We start from the raw sequence: 6,519 nt of genomic DNA on the forward strand, positions 1-6,519 counted from the left end.
TTCACACATTTATGGTGTTTATCATTTGTTTAATCACTTAAATATCAGCACGACGGTAAAACAAGTAGTAACAGTACAGATATAACAGAGCCAGAATTATTTCAACACAGTCTATTTGTTGTTGACAGATTCCATTGGAAGAACCACATGTTGATTATCGCTAGTTTAACTGCCATCCATAAGATATTTCTACTGTATTATTTTTTTTTAAAGCTGAAGGTGCAATGAATGTTCAAATCCAGGGTGATCATACCTTGTCCATGCTATCAATTATGTCCTTTACTTCTCATTTCAGATGTTTCTCTGGTTACTGCATGGATACATATAGGTGTAATGACGCCATCAGTTCACTCACAGGCATGTGAGCAGAGTAATGCTGATTTATCAAGAATCAAGTGTCTTGTATGTTGCCTGATAGTTTAAGTTGTCATGTAGCATCATTTTTAGCTATTAAAAACATGAAGTATGTAGCCAGAACATCTAAAAACTAAATCGCTTGACAAGGTTTAAAATGGAATGTTGTATCACAAAACAAGTTTTATTCAAATCACAAAATGACTGTCACAAGGTTGAATGATATTCGGCACAAACAATCCTGTCCGTGAAGGATACCACCCAATACCCGTGATTGTGGGTTCTTTTATTTTACCCATAACAAACGGGGCCACATGGGACCTCTCGATAAATAACCAGATTGGAATCGTAAGATAGTAATTGCAGGGTATAACGTCACTCTTATGTAATGAAAACACAATATTGGTAAAAATCAATAGATTTAATACACTTATGCAATAGCACGTACAATAAATAAGTGTCTTCAAACAATACAATCAATAATAATAATAACAATCAATACTACAGCCCCTGGAATTCCCTATACTAATGTGAGTGTGTGTATGGGTTACCGGTAACAAATGCCATGGTCTTTGTAGTCAGTCCGTGGTGGTATCAAATCGATGATTCCCTTGTCTTCAGTCAGCATGATATTCAGTGGCTTGGTATGTTCTCATCACTATTAGTGGCTTCCATTATCGGCCTCGTAGAGCTCTTTGGTCAGTCTTCATGCAGCATGGCCCGAATCTCTTCACAACTTGCAGGGGGAGACCATGACCACAACCTGCTCACACCTCGGTCACCAAGGGAAGACTGCTTCTGCATGTGCTCCCAATTCCACTGGGGTTTCTCCAGGGGGAGTGCAGGAGTGGGGACAAAGGTTATTTCTATCCTTTTGTTCCAGTAGTCAGGTCAGTGACCTCATGCCTCTGGCAGTAATTCAGTCAAGTTAGTTTCCTATACAATTTGGCCATGATTCATAATGTCCTTCAGCTAAGTCAGTGATACTGTTCGGTAGTAATTCTCACGTTTTTGCAAATACGCTGTTTTCCATGAACACGCGTCTATAAACTACAATGTTCTGCCAGGAACATGCCTAGGTGGCATCGTGACGTCCTGACCGCAAAGTGTACGTATGCACAAAAATCTTCCTACCTGGCTGTATTAAACACACTGTCGAGAGGCTGGACATGTATAGATTTTCTGACTAACCCTGTGACAATGACCAATTTTTTTACTTGAGAATTTTTTTTTTTTTAAATACAAATAAAAAATACAAGTGTACATGTATGTTTAAATTAAAAATGTTAAGTTTGATATGTAAAAAAGATTAATAATTCTTAAATCTTGTTGGCCACTTGGTCTGTCTTCTGCTCCTTATTCTTGGTGGTATGCGTTTTGATTGCTGGCTGGTTGATGACAGTGTCGTTAGCACGTTGGTGCTTGGCTGGTCGACGGTCATAGTTTGAATTGTTGGTGGTAATGTCGTTGACAGTTGTGTGGTTGCATGGTCGTTGGTCAAAGGTTGAATTGTTGATGGTAGTATGTTGGCTGGCTGGTCGATGGTCGATGACAGTTGTGTGATCACATGGTTGTTGTTAGATGCATGTAAATTGGCCGGCTGGTCGGTCAAAAGCTGAATGGTCGATAGTAATGCATTTGTGTGGTTGCATGGTCTTGGCTGGCTGACTGTCAATGGTTAATAGTTGTTACGCGATCGTTGGCTGATGGTCGATTCAAATTTTCCATTGGTGATGATGGCAAGGGGTCTAACAGTGACTATAGACTTGTTTCATACGATGTTATTGGCACGTTATTTGGCAAATCAGATTGAATTATCTGATCTGGTGTACTAGTATCTGTCTCTGAAATTAAAAAGACAAACATTATGGGATATGTCAGTGTTGTTGTATCATGCATTGCAGTAATATCAGTAACACTCTTGTTAAATATATGTTGGATAAATTAATATATATCTATATAGTATGGGACTCACCAATTAAATTCATTCAACGATTGAATCGCCATATGCATTGAGAATAACAGTGATGTAGATTTGTTTTTGAGTAGAAGGTCAAATAAGAAAAGGAGAAGATACAGATTTATATTGAAGCTGAAATAGCGCGTGCCGTACGTGGAGCTGGGGTGTGAGGTTGGTCTGTGAGGGGGGGGGTGTCCCCTCCCATGTTTTGGAGCTTTTTTAATAACGAAGTCATTATTCATTCAATTTTAGACTAATGTTAATTCTACAAGAAATTTGGTGTGTGTTTGTGTATATTCATCACTGCGATATATTTTTTATTATAATTCTGTGTAATTACAAGAAAAATGTTATAACCACCATAAATCAGTAGTTACATCGTAAGCTAGCTCTTTATCATTAATCCACTAGTGTGAACATTTTGTAGTTGAATCCCCGCGTTTTACCGTGATAGAATCGCCCTTGGAAAATTGATTGCACGAACCATGACAAAAATAAAAGTTATGCATGTGCGTGTTATATTTATCGACGTCTTCAAACAATGCTGACACTAAAATGTCGTTCCCATCCTGTACTGACCGCATATTTATTTTTTTCGATCCATCGGCATCATTCTGTGAGGATTTCAACTTGGTACCGACATTCAAATCGGACGAAGTTGAGCTCAGTGCATTCGTTTGCGCGGCGACATCGTCACATTGCCGATCGCTGGTCATTTCTGGAGTCACCGGCGACGAGTTAGCAAGACCGTCAGCTTCAGTTTGGTTGCACGATTCAAACGACTTGAACAATTTCTTGATCGTTGACTGTTCATGTTGGTTTGACGATGCTCTCTTCCGGGTAGACGATTTGTTGAATAAACATAAAAAGAGAGAGCATAAAGCCATAGAAAACCAGAGGTCAGAATGGAGGTAATAATGACGTCGTGCACATGTGATTGTAATTAACATATCCAAACAACGCCGAAAGCCTTCGTGCGTACCTGAACAACGTCAAACCCGGAAGTACGTTGCATTTTAAGCGAACGTCTACAGATTTCCCCGTGTCGCTTTGTAGAAAGACTGTCGTAGCTTTGAATACGTGAATTCGTGGCACGGATCTAGAAGCAGTACCTACACACGAATTGGTGACGTCATAAAATACATGACCTTCAATCAAGGTCGTTTCCTCGGTATATACGAATTGGTATATACAAATTACAATAAAGATACTTAAGACATTACACATAAGGTAAAACAAATCACGTGACAATATAATGATAATAACGGTAATAAATCCTAGCTTAACTGTTGAACAGAACGATCATATAGCCAGTCGGGTCACGCACTGTGTTCCAAAATGGCCGTGTGGTTGAAACTGGGTCATGGCGTGACCGGTGAGGCATCATTGTACACTCACAAAATCATAATAAAACGGGGAAGTGGTTGCATATTACGGCGTAGCCAACATGGGAAATGAAAAACCGCCCAATACAAACGCCATGGGTTCGAATCACACTAGATACACACTTACCAGAACCGAAGCAATCGAAAACCAGCAATCATTTTGGCTTTTCCCTTCAACTCATCAGAACATTGAAGTAGTTAGCAAAATGAACACCACTCAACGACCAACGTCGTGGCGTGGTACACAAGCGTGCCGCATCATACTTAAACAAAATAGTAAAATGTTCTAACCCCAACGCTAAAAAAAACACGATAAAAATCAAACTAGGAAAAATTAAAACAAAACCGTCAACAATGTCAAATACACGAGATAAATAACACAGCGAAAACAAGATAAAACACACGAGATAAATAACAAAAACAAAACGTTTTAACTGCCGCCTCAGAGGTTTGCTATTTGTAACAAGTCAATTGATAAGGTTTAAGTAACACTTCGAAACTCCTGCCTCTAGCGACCAACGTCATGGCATAGTACATAAGCGTGCTATTAAAACGAAATAAAAAGCGAAAAACGTGGTGGGTTCGAGTCCCGTCAAATAAAAAAGAAAGAAATCGAACACATTAAAATTAATACAAATTAACCATCATCGCAGTCTTCGACAGTTCAAGTTATGACAAAGTTAAAGCAAGAAAATAGAAGATCGACACAAGGTAAGTTTTGGCAAACACATTGGCAAATTTTACAAATATACATAAACGATTTACTACTAAGACTTCAGTAAGCACTAAGTTCGTGAAAAAGTGTTTTATTGCATTGCTTTGGAAACACAGTGATGGTGATACAGGAGTATTAGTAGTACCAACACAACCAGTTGTATATTACGCCTCAAAACTGACAACATTGATTTCGCAATATTGACTATTTACTGTCAAAGTGTCATTTATGTGGATGTAATACAGTGAGTTAGCACACGTAGAACGAAATCGTCATTTCAGGAGAATAGTACTTTTTCAAAGAAAATAAATACAACAATCGCTTGCAGTGTTTAGTGCAAGCATTTCTTACACCTTAGAAATCACTGTTGGTAATGTTGGCTCCAGTGACCTTTTAACCACCAGAACTAACACAAGAACAACAAACCTGGTCAGCAATAAATAAATAGATAGATATGCGTCTGCTGCGGTTAGTCCGGCACGTATCGAGTTCAAACTATTATTACTAATTAGGAGTCAAATAGCAAACAGACATTCGGACGCCACAAACAATGTACTTAGAAGTGGGGTGGGATAACTGATAGTTATACTACCCCTCCTCGTAGATTAACGGGAAATAGCGGCTCCTTTTGGAGCCTCGGTCTGGTAAAAGTCCGAGGCGCTCCAAATTTATTACCTCCTACCAGTCATTTAATAGCAGTGTTCAAATGATCATGTCTTTTAATTATTTTGGCTACGTTGTGCACTGGTAAGAGATCACCGGCGCCGACATTATTACACTGTATCAACATAATCTCAATGCAACTTTGAATGAAATGTAAATGCTGTCTCCAATCTAGAAAACACTATTGCAATACGGTTGGAAATAATACATTTACAGCAAGTCACAGAAGTATTGGGGCAGCCAATTTGCAAATTGGCTAACTGCTTGGGTTTTGACTAAACAGTTGGCTTTCGAATCTCGCTGGCGCCGACTCGTGGTCGCGTCCACTCTGGGCGAGTCTATATCGCATTAGGGAACATAATATGATTTTACGTAGCCTGGATAACATATTGCTTGTTTTTTTGAGCGGAGCGGATCGTCTACCCGCTTGTTTTCATTGACAATCAAACTATTTTTATTTTGTAAACAAATTTCGTCTGCTAAGTTTATCCAGTTCAAATCGTTCAGCAACATTGTTGGCATATTAGGTGTACATCACATGGAATACTACGATTGAGAGAACTTGATGTATGTTGACCAAGTTTTATAAACCCTGAAGGACTCTCAGTAAAATTAGCTCTTGAGGCACGACCATCGAACATCAAAGTATCAGGAGGTTTCTGCTGGCGACGTTACCCTGTTCCAAATAAAGATAACCAATGCCAAATGAGCAACATTTTAACTGCTAATCAAGATTCATTTAATCCACGGCTAACAAGCAACATCACAAGCGAAGTTGTAGCATGCAGCTCAGCGACGACCGCTGACAACACAAGTTATCTCGTCAGTGAAGTACCACAGTAGCACGACACGTTTGCCTTCACCATTGTATTCAAACGAATCACGTGGTGTGCCGTTCACTTTCAAACCCAGGATTCGATCAATAGGGGAGTTTCAGTAAAAAAAACATCGCAAATCATGCAAATTCAACATTTTCAAACCAGTATACTAAAACAGAAAGGCTCAACGATGCAAAAGACGGATAGATATTACTTTTCACTATGCACATCTCTGTTGATACTATCTCTCACATATTCTACTCCATATTACTCCTGCGTAAAATGGACTCGCCTCCTTTCGTATTGACATTCAGAGTAAAATCACGTGACAGGCTGTTACAACTGGCTGTTGCACACTCTTTCGCCGGTCTGGAAAATGTTTAATTAGCTATCATTCAAGCAACAATGCAGATTTCCCAGTGGGAATGAAACTATTCGACTATTCGCCATTAAAAAATAGGGGTGTTTTCAGCAAAATACGAATAACCCTGGAATGCATACAACACAGTGAATTTCGGAACAAATCGTGCATTATTTACAGCAGCAGAATACCACAGAAATATCAAACGAAACATGAAAACACTATATATTGCAATTCTAGGAATTAACCCCATATGTGCATCC

The sequence above is a fragment of the Saccoglossus kowalevskii genome, chromosome 16 (genome assembly GCF_978046115.1).
Source record: "Saccoglossus kowalevskii chromosome 16, keSacKowa6.1, whole genome shotgun sequence".
Classification (NCBI taxonomy): domain Eukaryota; kingdom Metazoa; phylum Hemichordata; class Enteropneusta; family Harrimaniidae; genus Saccoglossus; species Saccoglossus kowalevskii.